An 18,423-nucleotide genomic window follows, 5' to 3' on the forward strand; every position below is an offset into this window, starting at 1 on the left:
ATATAGGAAGTACAGTTTTTTTCTAAATATTTACTTGGAGTCACAAAATAACCAAAAGTGGTACTTTATATATTTGTACAAGTTTTTCTAAAGGTTGCATTATTTGGGGTATTTCTTTTACTAATTATAAAAATACCTGGTACACTGTTCTGAAAGTCTTCATACAGTGTCCAATTGTACTAAGCACTTTTAATGGAAACGGAGAAGAAAATGCTTAAGTATTTGGTATTATGTGTTGTTTAATCAGTTTCATTTGAGGAATTTCTCAATTTCTTCTCCATACTTAAGATGGTCAAGTACCTAAAAAAAAAAAAAAAAAAAAAAATCACACAGGATCTTTTCCACAGCACTTTCAATTTGAGATTTTCTTAAAATTTCCATAATTTTCTAGAATTTAAAATATCTTCTGTAATTACCCTCTTCAAATTAAAAAAAAAAACTTAAGATATTGGGGGAAAGGGGATAAAAAGACTACAACAAAATATAACAATTTGAATCAACAAAAACTTTATTACACTTCACTATGTACTAGGTATTGCATCAAGTCTATTTTATGGTATAGTTGTTCTGCACAGAACATTTCACATCAACAAAATATACCCTTGCTCAGAGAACTGAGAACAGAGGTCAGTTAAATTCTGCTTGCTAAATCCTCTCCCTCCCTACAATTTATACTCAAAATCTATCACTTCCTTGTCATGGATTACATATAACACCCAAATAATCTGTAGGCCCTGCTACCACCATCAACCTGCAATCTCAGTCTTCACTGCCAACTCCATATTCACTGGTAACAGCTTTCTGTCATCCCTTTCCACTGGACCATTACAAACAAACTCCCTACATCTTCCCTTTCTTCCCAAATAGTCCTACTTCTTCTGCTTCAACAAAATCCCAAGTCCCTCTAAAAGCACTATTTCCTTAGAAATCTTTTCTAAAAGGAGTACTACTCTTCCTGGTCTTCCAGACTCATGAGGAAAGGATCACATTTGCAAACCATTCTTATTTAATGCTTAACCTTCCTCTTTTGAACAAATTAGTCATCAAAAATATCACTCTCCCATACTTGGACACCACTTCCTATTGTCCTCCTCAAGACAATCTTGCACTTTTCTTGGTAACAAGTGGCTCATGGTTTCACTCTCCACCTCATTTCCTGCTTTCCTGATTTTTCTAAGACTGTGGCTTGAGACCCAACGTCCATCTCATCTTCTCTATTCCAATGCCTTTTTCACTCTGGACTGATAATTTGTTCAAGATCCTCAAGTTCTGAAATCCCTCCTTCTGATCCTGAATCCTTGCATTCTACTTCTCTCACTTGCCCGTTCCTGCAGAACCCGCTCTAAACCCTGCTGCAAACTTCCAGTCCCTTGGTCATTCTTCTAAGAATCCATTAACTTCTTGCTTCCTTACTCAACCCCAAACACAAACCCAAGTAACCCATTCCAAAAATGCCTTGCAAGGATCTTTGACTTCCTCACCTACTTGCTCATTCTATCAGTTAGTGATAAAACCCAGTACCTGCTCTCTTTGTTTCTACTCATAAACTGTCTGACGGCAGGGAAAGTTATAAAATGGCTCTGGCTATGTACACTATTAAGATACACTATATTACACTATACAAACACAAATGCACACTTTCAAAATGTAGGTTTACTCCATGAAATAAGGTACCTCGTCTGTTTCTCACTGCCATATCTCCGGTACTTTACTGTCATTAAGTCACACACTGTAGGCATTCAATTAAATTTGTAAGATGAATGTATTGCTATGTACTCTGTTGGCTTCTTAATGAATTCCCTAGTGCGATTATTCCAAGCACTTTTTCTATTTTTCCCAAGTGTCAAATACACTTGTCTCCTTTACAAATGGCCCAATCCTCTAATGAGGAAACCAAAGGTCTTCTAACATGAGTTAACAGAATTGCCCTACATTTTTATTCCATCTTACCCATCTTCCCTAACATGTTAAAAAGAAAATTGTCTTATAACTAGTTTTATAGTTCTTTTTATTTACTAAATGCCTACTATATCACTCTAGTGTTAAAGAATAACACACTCACGGGACACCTGGGGTGGCTCAGTCGGTTGAGTGTCCGACTTTGGCTCAGGTCATGATCTCGAGGTTCATGGGTTCAAGCCCCGCATCCAGCTCTGAGCTGACAGCCCAGAGCCCGGAGCCTGCTTCGGATTCTGTGTCTCCCTCTCTCTCTCTGCCCCTTCCCTGCTTGTCCTCTGTCTCTCTCTCTCTGTCTCTCTCAAAAAAAAACATTAAAAATTTTTTTTAATTAAAAAAAAGAAATGCACACTCACATTTGACCTTTCCTGAGTTCAATTTTTCTTGTCCTATTAGTCTCCCAATTAACAAAAATACTGAGAATACTAATAAAGATACAAGTCAACTGCCAATCTGTATTTTCTCACTATAGTTGGTTTAGATCATAAGGGAGCTAAGGACGTATCTGCTTTCCTGGAAAGCAAGGATATATTCTATTTTGAAAATGGGTTGTCTTACAATTTCAACAGTGGAATTAAATTCAGACTCTGACATTTTTCTTAAAAGGGCAATTATTTCTAAAATGCTTTTTAAGAAAAATTTCTTCTGACCCTCATCCTTTAGTCATTTAATTTCTAAACTGTCCTTAGGAAACAATTACTTAACTTTTCCTAAGTGAACTTTCATTGACTTTTTTTTTTTTTTTTTTTTTTTTTTTTTTGCTGGTCAGAGAATATCTTTAAATAACCAGCATCTGACAATGCACTGAGCATAGAAACTAACATTTAAAGTACTTTTAGACCCCTAAAAAAAAAAAAAAAAAAAAGCAAAACTTCAGCCAAGAGTAAATATCACAAGCCTAAATAAGTAGAGGAATTTGTGAATAAAAAATAGAAAGTTAATTAATAGAAAAGTTATAGAAAATGACTTAAGATTAAGTGGATTTGGAAAGAGAGGCTATCCAATAGCTGTTACAGGACAAATTCAAACACAAATGGGCTGAAGAAATTCTGTGAAGACAAAGACATTTCAAAAGGCAGTGCTTCAACTATTCCACTATTTAGTAATTAGGAATAACATGGCTCTTTTCTGGCAAAAGTATGGAGGCAGACCAGAGTGGCATGCCAAAAAACAAGGCAAACAGGGCAGCAAACGCAGAATGTCTGTTTACTAAGTAGAGAGGAACCTCAACCATGCAGCAGTCTCCGCTATATAGTCTTCAACTATAACACAAAGGACGATGACCTACATAATTAGGTCAAATTACCTGTTTAAAACTAGTTTTAAAGCTCAGAAACGGCTCCTTCTCTGCTTCACACTTCAAAGCTGTTGCCTGCTTGTGATTTAAAACAAAAAAAGTCACTTTAGTAAATTCTTTACTTACACTATAAGGTACAGAATAACAAATACTATATTTATAGCCTAAAACATGTTTAGAAAAATGAACAGAAAAGGAAAAATCCAACTTAGCAATATTTTAGACTGGTTACCTTAATCCTCTTGGAAAACTATGATATACTTAAATGATTAAATCTTCCAAACAACAATGTGGTACATTAATATCTACTTTGGTACATAATGAAAATGATTACCCTAATTTTCATGTAAACATCCAAGCCAAAATCAAGTCATTAACTTTCTGCCATTGAAACTATTCTAGAGCTTTGCATTTCCAATGATGAAAAAATGTTTACTTGAAAGCTAGCTACTTAAAAGAAAATAGCCTTGTCACGATATACACACATGTTTACCTTCTGTTCAAAAACTCCTTACAATGGTTTCCAGGACTCTCACCGGGAAGGTGATAGGGAAAGAAAAGAGCAGGTGCACGCGAAGCTCTCTAACACCCACTCCGGTAACCAGAGAATACCAGAAGGCGGAGTCTGGAAAGCAGTTATGAGGCGGGGGTGATAGGGGCGCCCAGAAAGCCCGCTTCTTCCAGCGCCAAATTACGATCCGTTACTCATAAGGCACATGACACAGACCTCAAACCGGTGAAAAAAGGGGGGAAAATGATAAGGAAAAAAAAGAAAAAATCAGAGAAGACGAGCTCCCGAGAAGTGAGCCGCAGGATGAAAAGTTTGGATGACCCGCCTCCCTAGCAGGGCCTACTATCCAATCCCCAAACACCATTTCTGCAAAGCAAGCAATGTTTCCCGAATCCCACTTGGCATTTAGTTTTCCCCATCTTAGGCCCTTTCTAACTGGACGTGCAGAAGGGAAACAATGCGGGGGGGGGGGGGGGGGCGCGGGGAGCTGCTAAATTAACATTCCTCTCACAAGTATAAACCACCTCTTTGCCAAAGTCAGGAAAGCCTCCCCACCCCACCCCTAGCCTTTTTGCTCTAATACCCAAGACAGCAAAAATCCGCTGCTCAAAAATCCCAACCCGAAAGTCGCGTCGCTCCGCACCTGGCCTTCGGCACCCAAAATTCTGGACATCGAGAGCGTCACACGATGGAATTTGGGAGTGGGGTGGGAGGGGGCGCAGCCACGTACACTAAGGCCACTAAGGCCCCTAGCTGAGGAGAACTCGAGCCCTGTCCCTGGCAACCAAACCACAGCCCCCGCTCCGCTTCCTCCACTTGCAAGGGACGTTCCGTAGCACCCGAGACGCAGGGCGGCCCCCCTCTCCGGAGCCAGAAAATGAGAGGGGCGCGGAGGCAAGAAGGGGGCTCGGCAGTCGCTAACGCGTCCCTAGGTGCTCACCCGGAGATCGCGGCGTTTGGTCCGGGGAAAGGGGCGTGAAGACCCAGGAACCCACAGAGAGGTGTGGGCCCGAGGCCAGGGCCTACAGGGTCAAGTGTCCCAGAGCCGTTGCTCTCCCGCCCCTGCGCCGCGCTGCCCTCGGTTGCCAAGGGCTGGGGACGCGCAGCATTACCTGTAAACGAAGCAGCCCCTCCTGCCAAGGGTGGAGTGGCGGCCAGGCCCTGAGACCCGCCACCGGCAGGGGTCCTCCCTCAGAGACCAGAGCAGGGAGCGCCCACAAGTTCCCTGGCTGCCTAGGGCCCAATGGCCGCCTTCTCTACCTTAGCTAGTCGGCGCCAACCGCCGCAGCCACCGCCATCTTAGGATCTCATTGTGGTGGGAGAAGAGGGGCGGGGGGACTGCAGAGGGGGCAACGCGCCGTGAGACTGCGCCGTCTCCTCGGCAACGGCCGCGCGGGGGCGAGAATTCGCCCGGGCGGGAGCCGCAGTGCGATCGACGCTCTAGGCTGGAGTCATGTGACCGCCGAAGTCTTTGGTGTCACCTCGGGCTCTTTAGCCTGGCGGTGACTATACGAACAACCAGAGACTACATATCCCAGAATACCAACTGGATCCTGGTTTATGAGCCCCCCCCCCCCCGCACCTCCTCCACGAGAGGGATAACTACAAATCCCGGCATGCTGTGAGATCCCGGCGCTGCTCTGTGATTGGGAGGCTCCGGGCCTGTGCGGAAGTAGATTGAGCCCCCTCCTTAGCTGGAAAACCGGAACCTCGTTCTGGTTTTTCGTGTGAGTGCCTGCTCCGGACTCTAGCCGGAAAGAGGAGAAAAGACGAAAGTCGTTCCTCTGTCCCCTGTCCACCTACATCCGAGTTACTAAGAGATGGAAACAGAAGGGCCTTTACGATGTAGTCCTGATTTTACACGGTAGGCATTAATCATGGGAAGTTAATTGGCCAAACCACTTAACTGTATATAGCTAGTCAGCGGGAGAATCCTAAATGTTAGTAATGAACACCACCTTGGACTAATGTCCCAGTGTTTGCTTGGAAGAACCAGATGATTTCAATCAAAATTTAGTAGGAGGAAATTTCGCTTAAAACTAGTGTCTGAATTCTCTTTTTATTGATGCTCCTATCTCAACGGTACCTCTATCGAGAATGAATTGATAGGTTCTCCGTAAAAGTTCGTAATTCAACTGAGTGAATTCTAAGATCTAATTGGCTGTATTCAATTCATGAATTGAGCAGCATCCCATGTACCAAATAGAAAGGAGATCTATTGGAGCGGTAGAAAAGGAAAGTTTTTTTAAAGGCAGAAGGGGTGGAAAAAGGAAATTATTAGCAAAAGGTGCATTGTTTCTGGCAAGGTTGCCTTCCTATGTAGGATAGAAAGGCCTACCAGATGGATTACTAACCTGTTGACCAAGTAATTCCAGGTTGACTGGTTAAAGGTTACATTTCTGAGGTGTTGAAACTGCAGTCAGGTTAGGTATTAGGTCTTGGTTTTCTGATTTGGGGGTTGGCACTCATGATTCTATTGGGGGCCTGCTGTTTCCTTCTTAACATTCAACACATACACACGAAAAATATGGTGACTTTTAAGGCCTTCAGTGTCCCTCTCTGAAAACTTAAAACACCTTCAGTTTTACTTGAGTGCAAGGGCATTCTATTTTTAGACAGTTTGTGAGATGGGTTTGTTTTAAGCAAAATAGAAGGAGAAGGAATAGACATTTAGGTTCCAACAAGTTGTTCTCATAACCAACAGAAATTGTTCAACAGCCAATTAATAGAACCATATCTCAATACATAATTCAGGTAAATAAAGCTCTTCCTGAAACTATACCCAGGCTCAGTCTCATTGCTATGAGACTTTATTTGTCATATATGTTTTAATACATTCTGTGTGTCTAACATTGATAATTATTTAGGTAACACATAGTCCCTGCTCTTGAAGGGCTCATGTTTTAGTGAATGATGGAAAAATAGGATGTATAAATAAATTCTGTCTTGTAAGAATACAAAATGCTGTGGGCATCCAAAGGACAGCATGCCCTAGGCCCCATTTTAATTCCCCCACTCTAAGATCTTGGGCAAATTATTTATCCTTTCCTCAATTGCCCCATCTATAAAATGAAAGGGAGGCAGTCATGTTGCCTACCTTGTGGGGATTTTTTTTTTCAAGTAATGTTTATTTTGTACAAGGCCCAAGTGAAACATTTTCTCTGTTGTGATTTTCGTAATTTTCCCAACTATCCTGAAGAGATTGATTCTGCATTCTTTCCATTTTACAAGCAAGAATTTAAGTAAATTACCAAAATTCTGACAGCTCCAAGTGGTAGAGCCTTGGTGAAAGTGAGGTCTACTGTACTCTTTGGAGGGATTTTTTGGTTAACTAAGAGAATGAGTGGAAAAAATTACTGGCACATGGTAAGGCTCCAAAACATTAGTTGTCATTATTATTATCACTATCATCATTTTGTTTTTATACATGTTTTTATTTTTAAATATGTAGAAGTTACTCTCATTAAAACCATTCAAATGAATTTAAAAGCATTACTGAAATCAACATTGTCATTATGCCTTTTAAATTTATGGTCTCTAAAAAATGTCAAAATACTATTATGCCTGTTTAGTGAGGGGAGTAGTCTGAGAAATTTTTGTGTTTAAAAGACACGCTCCGGGGCGCAGGTCATGATCTCGCGGTCTGTGGGTTTGAGCCCCGCATTGGGCTCTGTGCTGACAGCTCAGAGCCTGGAGCCTGCTTCGGATTTCTGTCTCCCTCTCTCTCTGCCCCTCCCCTGCTCATGCCCTGTCTCTCTCTCTGTCAAAAATAAATAAACATTAAAAAAAAATTTTTTAATAAAAAAATAAGAGACCCTCCAACTCAAATATGAGCAGAGAACAGAGGAAAGAAAAAAAACCTGAAAAACTATAAAATTATTCCAGACTTCCAAAATCTTAACATCTAATTCAGAAAATAAACCTAGTGCAAATGAATCGATTTAGTATCAGTAGTGTATGAATATGGCAAATAAATGATACAGACAGTAAGTGCTTTGGGAATTCAGAGAGATAATATTGATATATTGCTTCGAAGATAATGATGGCTCCAGGATTTCTGTGTAGAATGAAATTAGGGGCAACAGTCTGGGGGAAATGTAGATGGGGGACATGTGTGGCCTCTCAGAGATAACACATTGAAACTGTATCTCAGTTTCCCACATTTATGAACAACTTAATACACATATTAAACATGAGAGAGGGGGCATAAGCGGAAAGGGGCACATTTCAACCACATAGTACAACCAGAATTAGTGATGCGTAATGCAGAAACCAGCCTGGGTGAAGTAGAGGATTCTTACGGGTTGCGGAATGCAGAGGCAAGAGAGGATAGCCAAGACTGATGAACAGGTATCTGTATGTTTGCTACAGACCGTAGAAAATCTTAACTATCAATCTGAAGAGAATGAGCTTTGTTCTGTAGATAGTGGAAAATCGCAGTGAGGCTTTGGAAAAAACAATGATATAATGAAGTAGTTATTTAAAGAATTTAATCTAGTGGCAACGTTTAGAACAGGCTAGAGGGAGGAGCAGAGCAACAGGCTCGGCGGGTGTTAGCTGGCATGAAGTAATTAAGGCCTGGCCTAAGGTAGTAGCAAAATGAATCAAGTCAAGGAGTTGGATTCTGATGGCGAACTAAGTCAGTTGTCATGCTGTGTAAAATGGCATTTTTTTCTGTTTTTTTCATCTGCCATCTGACACTGACCAGGGGGTGCTTACAGTGTAACATTTTGTGCTATCTCATTTATCTCCTTAATGTGTTCAGTGTTCTCTATCCACAGATGGATTTACGTATGGTGAGAGCAAAAACCCTGCCTTTGGGAGTTCTTTATATCCCAAATGCCTTGCAGAGTTCATTTACTGTATTTTGATATTCACTAATTTGGCCTTGGAAAAGAACTGTTTTCGCAGTACCTAATTTTAACCTGCAGGTGGTGATAGAACTTAAAGGAAAAAAATCTTTAGTGGCCACCCTTCTATTATACTGAATTTTATGATTCTTTTTATATGTGATTTTTTATACACCCAAAAGAATATATGACATTTATGTAAATTATAAAGTACAATAACAAAAGAAACACCCAAGAACACACTACCTAACCTAAAACATAGAATATAATCAATCTATTTAAGGACCCCTGTGCTGTTCTCCAAACTCATTCCCCTTTGCAAACATAAATATTATTCTGTATGATCTTGGTGCTATCATTCCTTCATTTTTTCATATAGCTATATGTATATATCCCCAAATAATATATTGTTTAGTTTCACTGTTTTCAAACCTTATATAAATGGTATCATACTGAATATATTCTTGCTTGACTTGCTTTTTTGTTCATTGTTTCTGAGATTCATCCATGTTGGTGAGTGGAAACACGTCTTAAGAGCAGAATGTAAAATTAATTTTGGAATATTTCTAAGTTTGAACATAAATGATTTTATCTTTACTCTTCATACTAGATTTGTGGGTTCAATGGTTGAAGAAATTGTATAAACAAGGGATCACTTGAAGAACTGTGACCTAGTTGTTATACTTTTGGGCAAAATCTAAGCACTTTACTTCTCTCCCTGAATCCAGCCCAGAGTTTCTCAATCTTGACATGATTGACATTTGGGGCTGGATGATTCTTTGTTGTAGAAGGCTGTCCTGTGTTTTATATTTAGCTGCACACCTGACCTCCTCCCACTAGATGCCTGTAGCACCCTGCCTCCCCAATTGTGACAACCAACAGTGTCTTCTGAGATTGCCAAATACCCCCCACCCAAGGAGGGTAGAGCAGGGGGTGAGGGCAAAAGCACTCCTGAGTGAGAATCGCTGATCTAACCTTTGCATTGAGAAAATCATGCTACTCAGGATTTTTCTTAGGTACCTCTCTTGCTCAAAAACCTAAACTTATGAATAATTAAATCAATTAATTACTATATATAATCGTATCAACTAATTATATCAAATCCACATACATAAGTAATGTTTCAAGGCTCTTCTTACTTTCCTCCATTCTCCCCCTATCTAATTACCATGCCGTCTCTCATTACTGCCGCTTCAGACTTTCTATGACTAGGTTCCAAATACCGAATTGCTGCTCTCCACATACAATGTTAGTGTTTACCCCAGTCTGAGCTGCCCTTTCCTCCATAACCAGTATATGTCCTCTTCTTTCAAAAGTCACTCATTCAATACATGTACCCTTGTATTTCAGACTGTTATGTCCATATTTGCTCTTCATCAGTCTTTACATGGCTCGGCTCTTGTAGAGTCTTACCTGCGATACCCTGTTTCTTACATTTTTCTCTCTATATTTTTGAAAGGTCTATATATTTACCCCACTTGCGCTACTCGATGTAAACCTCATCAGAACTGCAATAGTGTAGTTCTGTGTGGAATGCTTGCTTCCCAGGACATATCACGTTGGGAGGGGGTCAAATAAAGGGATATAATAAAAAACAGGCCCCTGGGTGGCTCAGTAGGTTGAGCACATCTATCACTTGACTTTAGATCATGATCTGATGGGATCAAGCCCTGCTTTGGGGATTCTCTCTGTCCCTCTCTCGCTGCCCCTCCCTCCCTCCCTCCCTCTCTCTCTCTCTCTCTCTCTCTCTGTCTCTCAAAAATAAATAAATAAAGTTAAAAAATAATTTAAAAGTACAAAGAAAATAATCTATACCTTATTTCCTAGCCTCCTATCACCCCTACAGCATATAAGATTGAAAGTATTAAATATATTTGGATAAAGATTGTTAATTAAGGAGAGAAATCAGGCAATTTGGTGGGATGATTCCCAAAATAAGGAAATATAGGCTGATAAGATTTCCTAATGCAGATGAAGAATATTAGAAAAGTATGAAAATTAATCCTCAGCTTTTACTTTGAAAACCCTGTTACTGAAAATACAATTATGTGAGGGGCACCTGGGTGATTCTAAGGTCAGGAAAAAAAAATGACAAAACATATGTGAACTCAGATTAACCAGAAAAGAGATTAGAGTTCTCTTTCTTTACCACCAGAATACCAAATAATTTTCAGGGTTAAAAACTGGGGGATATTGGGTGGCAGGATGGACAGTCCAACCTAGATAAGGAAAAATGTAAAATCCTGACAAGGTAGGGCAGAGATTGACAAACGTTTTCTGTAAAAGGCCAGATATTAAATACTTTGAGTATTGTGGGCCACACAGTCCCTGTTCCTACTACTTAGCTGTGTGATTGTAGGGTGAAAGCAGCCAGACAAAATATAATGGGTGAACATAAATGTGTTGCAATAAAACATTATTTTAGGATACTGAATTTAAATTGTATATGATTTTTCCTTGTCACAAAATATTAATCATCTTCTGATTTTTTTTCAACCATTTAAAAATATTAAAACAGGGGCACCTGGGTGGCTCAATCAGTTAAGTGTCCTACTCTTGATTTCGGCTCTGGTCATGATCTCACGATTCAGGAGATCGAGCCCAGAGCCTGCTTGGAGTTCTCTCTCTCCCAATCTCTCTGCTCCTCCCCCACTTGGACTCTCTGCCTCAAAATAAATAAACTTAAAAAACAATATTAAAACAGGCAGTGGGCCAATTTAACCCATGGGCCATAGTTTGCTGATGCCTGACACAGAGTACCCAACTTTTAAAATTTGTAGATAGTTAATGATAGATCCAAGAAGAAATTAACAATGGAAGAAAATACATTTTCATTACTTTGCAGGATGGTCATTTTACAAAGAATCATTTGAACTAATGAGGAAGGGAGGATATAAAGCAAATGTAACTGAACAACATTTGTAGGTATTAGTTTATACTTTTTTCTTATATGTTCTATTTTCCCCTATCCTGGCTAGTTGCAGCCACGTGTTGCCTCCACAAAGGATTATCACAGCCGCAAATACCAGAAACAAAAGATAACAAGTTTCAGACATACGAAAAAAGATTAAAATCAGAGCGCTTTCCACCCCTCACAATTTGCCTGAGTGGAAAAAGGAAGAACTGATGGGAAATTCAAAGAATTTTTTGCTTTGCCCTGCATCTCTGCAAAGGAAGAGGAGGAAGGTACAATCTGTGGGGATTGATGACCGATGACAGAGCCTGGAAGGCTCCATGGCTACAGCAGAGACAGGTGGTTACAGTGGCACTCTGCAAAGCTCGCCCACCACAAGCCCTGGAAGTCACATGCAGCCCTGGGAGGAGAGATTGTGTGACATAACGGATCAGGAGTGAGATTAGGTCTCTCCAAGCCTATCAAATACAGTCTTGAAATCCAATTAGAAAAATAAACATGTAAGTTTGTGGCATAGAAAACATACCCACTTTACTTACCTAGTTCAAATGTCTGCTACCCGAGTGTCCCCAAGTCTTCAAAACTGCTGGAGTAACCATATCTCTCTGTTACATATACAGCAGGAAACCTAATCTCAATGCCGACATCTTTTAGAACGCTTGGAGCTAATGGCTTTTTGTTTGTTTATTTTCCTATTATTTCCTGCTGCTGCTGAATTCTTGATTTCTTTTGAGTCTGGCTTCTTATGGCGGTTCTTTTTCTCCATCCCACATCATTTCCAAGGCAGAACACAACCTCTTTTGCTTTGTTTTCTCAAAATCCCATGGAAACAAGGCATCTCTGTGTGGTATAGTGCATTCCACTGAAAATTTGGAGTTAACGGTATAAGATAGGGGAGAAGGAAGAGAAATTTATACCACAGCTATTTGGACACCCCTGTTCTTTTTTAAAGATCTTTGGCCGTAGCCCAGAACTTCTCTCTGGCTGCCTTTTATCCAACTCCCTGTCATATTGACACATTCTTTCTTCATATCCTATTCCCCAGTCTTATCACTTCCCCCTCTTGACCTTTTTCCTCCTAGGTTACCCATGAAAACTCCAAATTCTTCACTAATTTTTCATGGACAGAACAATTTTGTTTTCTTGGTCTTGCCTCTGGCTTATCCCAGCTAGACCCACTATTAAAATGCTCTTCCTCTGCTGCACTGGTATTAGTCTGACTCATTTCCTCAGCATGGAGCTCTGAGAGCATTATGTCTTTGGATGCTAAAATCAATTGCATACTGTTCTTCAGTATCCTGATTAGCAGAAATTGTAAGAAGAGACATCTGCCTTTCCCTGACATCTCCACCCCCAGCCATCAAGAATGGAGTGGGGGGTGGCTAAGTTAGTTCTCAGAGCCAGTCTTCAGTCCAAACCCATAGTGCAGAGAGGAACAGAGACCATGTCCAGTTTTACAGATTGATCGGTCCTGGTTTTCATTCTTGTTGCTCTTTGTTACACTGCACTCATCTTGTCATTCCCACATATCTGGGGCCACCATTATTCTCTGTGGTAGTGATTCTGCTTCTGGTCTCAGAAGCTTCCCATGGACTGTGTGTGTGTGTGTGTGTGTGTGTGTGTGTGTGTGTGTGTGTGTGTGTTGGGTAGAGGAGTTGTAGGCACTGGGAAGATGTGGAGGCAAGGATTCTCCTTACATTGTTATGGTCCCGGTTAAGGTCGCTGTTCCTCTCCGCCACCACCAGCTTGGGCTGTGGCTCTTTGTCTCTGATTAGCATAAATCCTTGCACAGGCTGTAATCATTTTCTAAGGTTGGGCAACTCCACTACCTCTGTGTAAAGCTAGTAAAGCACTATAGCAAGTGCATACGAGCATATTTCTAGGGCAAGACTACATCAGGTCAAATCCTGTTGTATGTGACCTTGAGCAAGTGGTTGCTCTCTTTATGTTTCATTTACCTCATTGACAAAATGGCAATAAAAATAATACATATCTCAAGGACTCTTATGAGGATTAAATGAGTAAATGCACAGAAAGTATTCAGATAGTACCTGGCTCGCAGTAAGTGATGTATAAATGTTTATACTTACTAAGTTTACAACTAAGGCTTTGTGCTAATACTGACTTGGGCCTCCATGTTTTCAGAATCCCATCCTGCACTCCCATTTTAGCATAGATTTCAAAACATTCACACCATACTCAGTTGGCCGAGTCATGATGGCTTTAACCATATGGACTACGTGACTATGTCAGGATACCAACACTGAGGCTGGATCACCACAGGAAGGAAACTGGGTGTTGTCTTGTTGACTATGGAGCATCACCAAGACTTTTTAAGTAGACGAGTATTGTGGTCACACTTGTTTCTATAAAGATAACTTCTGTTGTTGTTGTTGTTTATAGGATATGGTCTGCATGGGAAAGAAACTGGAAGTATATTGATCAGATAGAAAGTACCAGGAGATTATGCTAGGGTGATAAGGACATAAATTAAGGTGTCATTGGCCTGATGAAGAGAGGTTGGCATTTAGAAGGTACAATCAACAGGACTGATTGGCAAAAGAAATAAAGGATGAGAGACAGGAATGGTGTCTGATAATGCCAAGCTTTGAAACTGGGTAAGTGAATAAATACTGATTCACCAACTCCTTATGTTCTCTCCAAGGAAAGAGGGGCAGGGAAGAGGAAGAAACTGCAAAGAGTTTAGTTGAAAGCTAGGGGGTTACTGGACAAATACTTCTGGAGATACAGAGACAAGTAAGAGTTGGAGTTAAATATTTGGGAATTGCTAAACACTAACATTCTAGCAGAGGAAGAAGACTCCACAAAGGAAAGATGAACAACTTGGAGGACACCCAGAGAACTAACAGGTGTTTCATGAAAGTGTATGGAAGAATAAGTTTTGAGGAAGAAGGAACAGACAATCAATGAGAAACTACCATGAGGAAATGTGTGGCCTTGTTACAAGCAGTTGCAGCCAAGTGAAGGGTCGCATGTCACTGGCTTTGGCTGAGAAATTAATAGGAAGTGAGACCGTGGAGTCGTGAGTGTAGAGTAAGTGTAGATCGCCCTCGTTACAAAGCTTAGTTGAAGGGGAAAGAGGAATCAGAGGGTGGCTAGAAGCAGGAATAAGGCAAGTTTTCATTTCCTAGCGTTTAAAAGAATTAAGCTTATTTATAAGGTGAAAGAGGGACAAGACTCTGAAAGGAGAGGGTGACATTAAAAATGAGAAAGGGGAAGGTAATTAAAGAAATGCAATTCTTAGGGGCACCTGGGTGGCTCAGTTGGTTGAGTATCCGACTTCAGCTCAGGTCATGATGTTACAGTTCATGAGTTCGAGCCCCGCATCAGGCTTTCTGCTGTCAGCGCAGAACCTGCTCTGGATCTTCTGTTCCCCTCTCTTTCTGCCCCTCCCCGACTCGTTCTCTCCACCCCCACAAATAAATAAACTTAAAAAAAATGCAGTTCTCAAGAAGAAATGAGGGGCTGGAATTCAGAGCCCAGGTGGAAGGAATAGACTAAAACAAGAGGGATCGATACTTCCAGAAGCAAATCCCCAGCAGTAGGAGTCTAGAATTGGTAGATACGTACCCCCACGGGTCAAGAGGAGGAAATTCTGACGTGCCTCTCTCAGATGCCCCATTTGTCTAAGGCTGTAGCCCACTCACAAGGCACTCCTTCCTCCCTGTTCCAATTCACTTCACTACTTCCTCACTTATGCTTCCTGGAATCACTGCTCAAATAAACTACTTGCATCCCAATCTTTGTGTCATGCTCTGCTTTTGGGGAACCCCAATTTCAATAGACGGTGAGTTAGAACATTATCCCAGGCTTCCTGATGCCAGGTCTGGGGCTTTTTTTTTTCAGCCAAATCGTACTTTACCACTTTTGCTAATTTTTTTCCAAATGGAGTACATGCCATTGCCAAAATACAAGTTATTCATTTTGTTTCTAGATCTGTTTCCATATCCATCGTGCTATATCTTCAGATGAGGAATCTAGAATAAGAACCTCCTGAATAGAGATCTGTGGAAGCAGCAGAAAGCTAACTGTCAACATGTATCACTTGCCTTCACTTCCATTGTTTCTGAATCTGACCCTTCATTTGGGGGGATAGATAGATAATGTCCATGTCTACTCCTTCATCTACTCCTTTGTTAATGTCTAAAGTTACATTTCATCTACATATATGTTATGTAAAAATCTATATATATCTACATTTAAAAAAGTAGGTATCAGCCAGGGCGGGATAGGAAGTTGAGAGAGGAATAGGAACAAGGAGGTAATAATGTATCAGTTCTCTATTGGTTTCTGGCTGGCTAATTTAGGCAGAAGTGAATTTATTGTAATTACTGGAGAATGTGGGACTTACAGAATCAGAAGTCATCTGTACTTCAGACTTCAGAATGAACAGGAATTAAGGGAATTATGGAGGGGTGCCTGGGTGGTTCAGTCGGTTAAGCATCTGACTTTGGCTCAGGTCATGATCTTGCCATTCGTGAGTTTGAGCCCCACATCGGGCTCTGTGCTGTCAGCTCAGACCCTGGAGCCTGCTTCAGATTCTGTGTCTCCCTCTCACTCTGCCCCTCCCTTGCTCACACTCTATCTCTCTGTCTCTCTCTCAAAAATAAACATTAAAAAAAAAAAAAAATTAACCATGGAAAGCCAAGCAAGTAGCAGAAAGCAAGGAGCAGAGCAACCATGTCATAACCTGAAGGGTCTGGCCAGTACACTGCTTCTTCTGCTCTTTCTGGTATGAATGACCTTCCTTGTGTCTTTTCTTAAAGATGCAGATTCTCTGGAGAGAGCACTGAACTTGCTCATCTAACTTCCCACCAGCGCCCCTGTTGGGATGAGAAAAGACTTAGACCCTTCAGCTCCTGCCATGGAACTGCCGAATTATTTTCCCCCAAAGTTATGGAGAAGCCCCAACTAGAAATAGAACTGCTATTAGAAAGGAGGATCAGAAGCCAGGAGACAAAAGAATAGCAAATGTCAACTGCAAATCTCATCAGGTAACCAGACAGGGCTGTTGGCTGGGGCTGCCTACTGACAGCAGATGACACGGGACTGGTCACTGATAAGTGAATAACCATAAGAACCTTATAATCTAGAATGAGCAAGAATCCTTGGCTACAATATGTATAATATTTAAGGGACAAACTGAAAAATACAGGAATACATTGAAATAGGCTTTAGTAGTGGAATAAAATGATGTTAAATAAAATTACCTTAGAACAGGAAAATAGTTATTAGCATTTTGCTGTGTTTGGAACTGCAGGTCAGAGTTGCCTATATGACGAATCCTACGAGAAAATCTTTCTGCAGGCTGAGTGAGCAGCATGGGCAAAGGCACAGAAACAGAAAGTACAGCTTGTGTTTGGGAAATGGCATGTATCCAGTTTGGCTGGGGTGCAGGGAACATGAGATGGTTCAGATCTTTTTGTGTGTGGGGGGATTCAGTTCTTTTAGAAGCTGAACAAATCATTTTGAGACATTTACCTGCTTTGCAAACCGGTTTTTATTTCTCACTTAGCCTGCATGATTGAATAAATACTCAAAATCTGACACTGGATCTCACCAGTTGAAGTTCACGGCTCCTATTTTGGCCTCTTGTTCTCTTTTATTCTTTAGTAGTCACTCAAAATAATTACAAGGCAACTGGCGTATTTGTACACCAGTGTTCATAGCAGCATTATTAACAATAGCTAAAAGGTGGAAATAACTCAAATGTCCACTGATGGATGAACAGACGAAATGTGGCCTCTACATACAATGGAATGGTATTCATCCTAAAAAGAAAGGACATTCTGGCACATGCTACAGCTTGGATGAACCTGCAAGACGTTGTGCAAAGTAAAATTAGATGCAGAAGGGCACGTACAGAATGATTCCTCTTGTGTGATGTACCTAGCACAGTCAAATTCATAGAGACAGAGAGTCGAATGAGGCTGCCAGTGTCCAGGGGAGGGAGGAATGGGAGTTAATATTTAATGGGGACAGATTTTCAGTTCAGGAAGGTGAAACAATTCTAGAGATGGATGGTGGTGATGGTTGTACAACAATGTAAGTGTACTAATGCCACCGACCTATACATTGAGAAACAGTTGAAGTGGAAAAAATGGTTAAAATGGTAAATTTTATGCTATGTATATTTTATCATGATTTGTTAAAAAGGCAATAGTCTTTCTCACTGTGTCCCCAAGAAGACACAGCAATAGGCCCTCTTTAGGGCATCTGGACTCTGCTTTTCTCCCCAAAGCCAATGAATAATTCCTGTGATTGTGCCCACAGATGTACTGCAAATGGTGACAGTACAGATCCCTGCCCTTCATGGGAAGATTTGCTGTCCCATGGCTTGGTGTTGTACTCGGGGATCCTCTCAGACACCCACCTCCTTCCGAGGTCTCTCCCCCTCCTGGGGCAGCCCACAAGTAATGGTCACTCCAGCGGGGGGGAAAGGCCCAACCGTTTGGGCCCAAAGCAGGATACCTCTAATGGACCGTTGTCATTCTGATGGGCCATATTACCTCCACATAGGTTCTCCCTTTCGCCAGTCCTTTTCCCTTCCACTCCCTTCCACAGGGAGCGTTCACAGTCTCCTCATAAACACCCCGGGCACAAAACGCTCAGAGTCACATTCCTGGAGAACATTAACCTGAATGGGCAAATGAAGTTCCTTTGAAAACAGGAAGAGAAAAAGGTATACAAAGGAACAAGAATAATAGTGGATTTCCTGTTGGAAGCAATGTAAGTGTGGGAAAAGTGGAGGAACCAGAATGCTACATGCAACAAAACACCTTTCAGAATCTAAGGCAAAAATGTTTTCTTTTTTTTTTTAATTTTTTTTTTTTTAACATTTATTTATTTTTGAGACAGAGAGAGACAGCATGAA

General features: G+C 41.0%; 2 protein-coding genes across 26 annotated transcripts in view; one reads left to right on the forward strand and one right to left on the reverse strand.

Moving 5' to 3' along the window:
• The window catches only part of PCM1 (pericentriolar material 1), an 83,817-nt gene extending 78,631 nt beyond the window's left edge, over window positions 1–5,186 (reverse strand). For 5 of the 25 annotated variants that reach the window (XM_019466704.2, XM_019466705.2, XM_019466709.2 and 2 more), the window contains exons 1-3: window positions 4,877–5,182; window positions 3,263–3,331; window positions 137–300 (exon numbers count right to left, since the gene is read on the reverse strand). The gene's annotated coding sequence lies outside the window, so the exon portion shown is untranslated. Of the gene's footprint in view, window positions 1–136; window positions 301–3,262; window positions 3,332–3,746; window positions 3,981–4,876 lie in introns of all 25 variants that reach the window. The other 20 variants (XM_019466710.2, XM_019466702.2, XM_019466693.2 and 17 more) reach the window with 15 other exon arrangements.
• Window positions 5,187–5,484: 298 nt separating this feature from the next.
• The window catches only part of FGL1 (fibrinogen like 1), a 52,003-nt gene continuing 39,064 nt past the window's right edge, over window positions 5,485–18,423 (forward strand). The window contains exon 1 of the mRNA XM_019466719.2: window positions 5,485–5,628. The gene's annotated coding sequence lies outside the window, so the exon portion shown is untranslated. The remainder of the gene's footprint in view (window positions 5,629–18,423) is intronic.

The sequence above is a fragment of the Panthera pardus genome, unplaced genomic scaffold (genome assembly GCF_024362965.1).
Source record: "Panthera pardus isolate Hobbes unplaced genomic scaffold, ASM2436296v1 HiC_scaffold_13, whole genome shotgun sequence".
Taxonomy (NCBI): domain Eukaryota; kingdom Metazoa; phylum Chordata; class Mammalia; order Carnivora; family Felidae; genus Panthera; species Panthera pardus.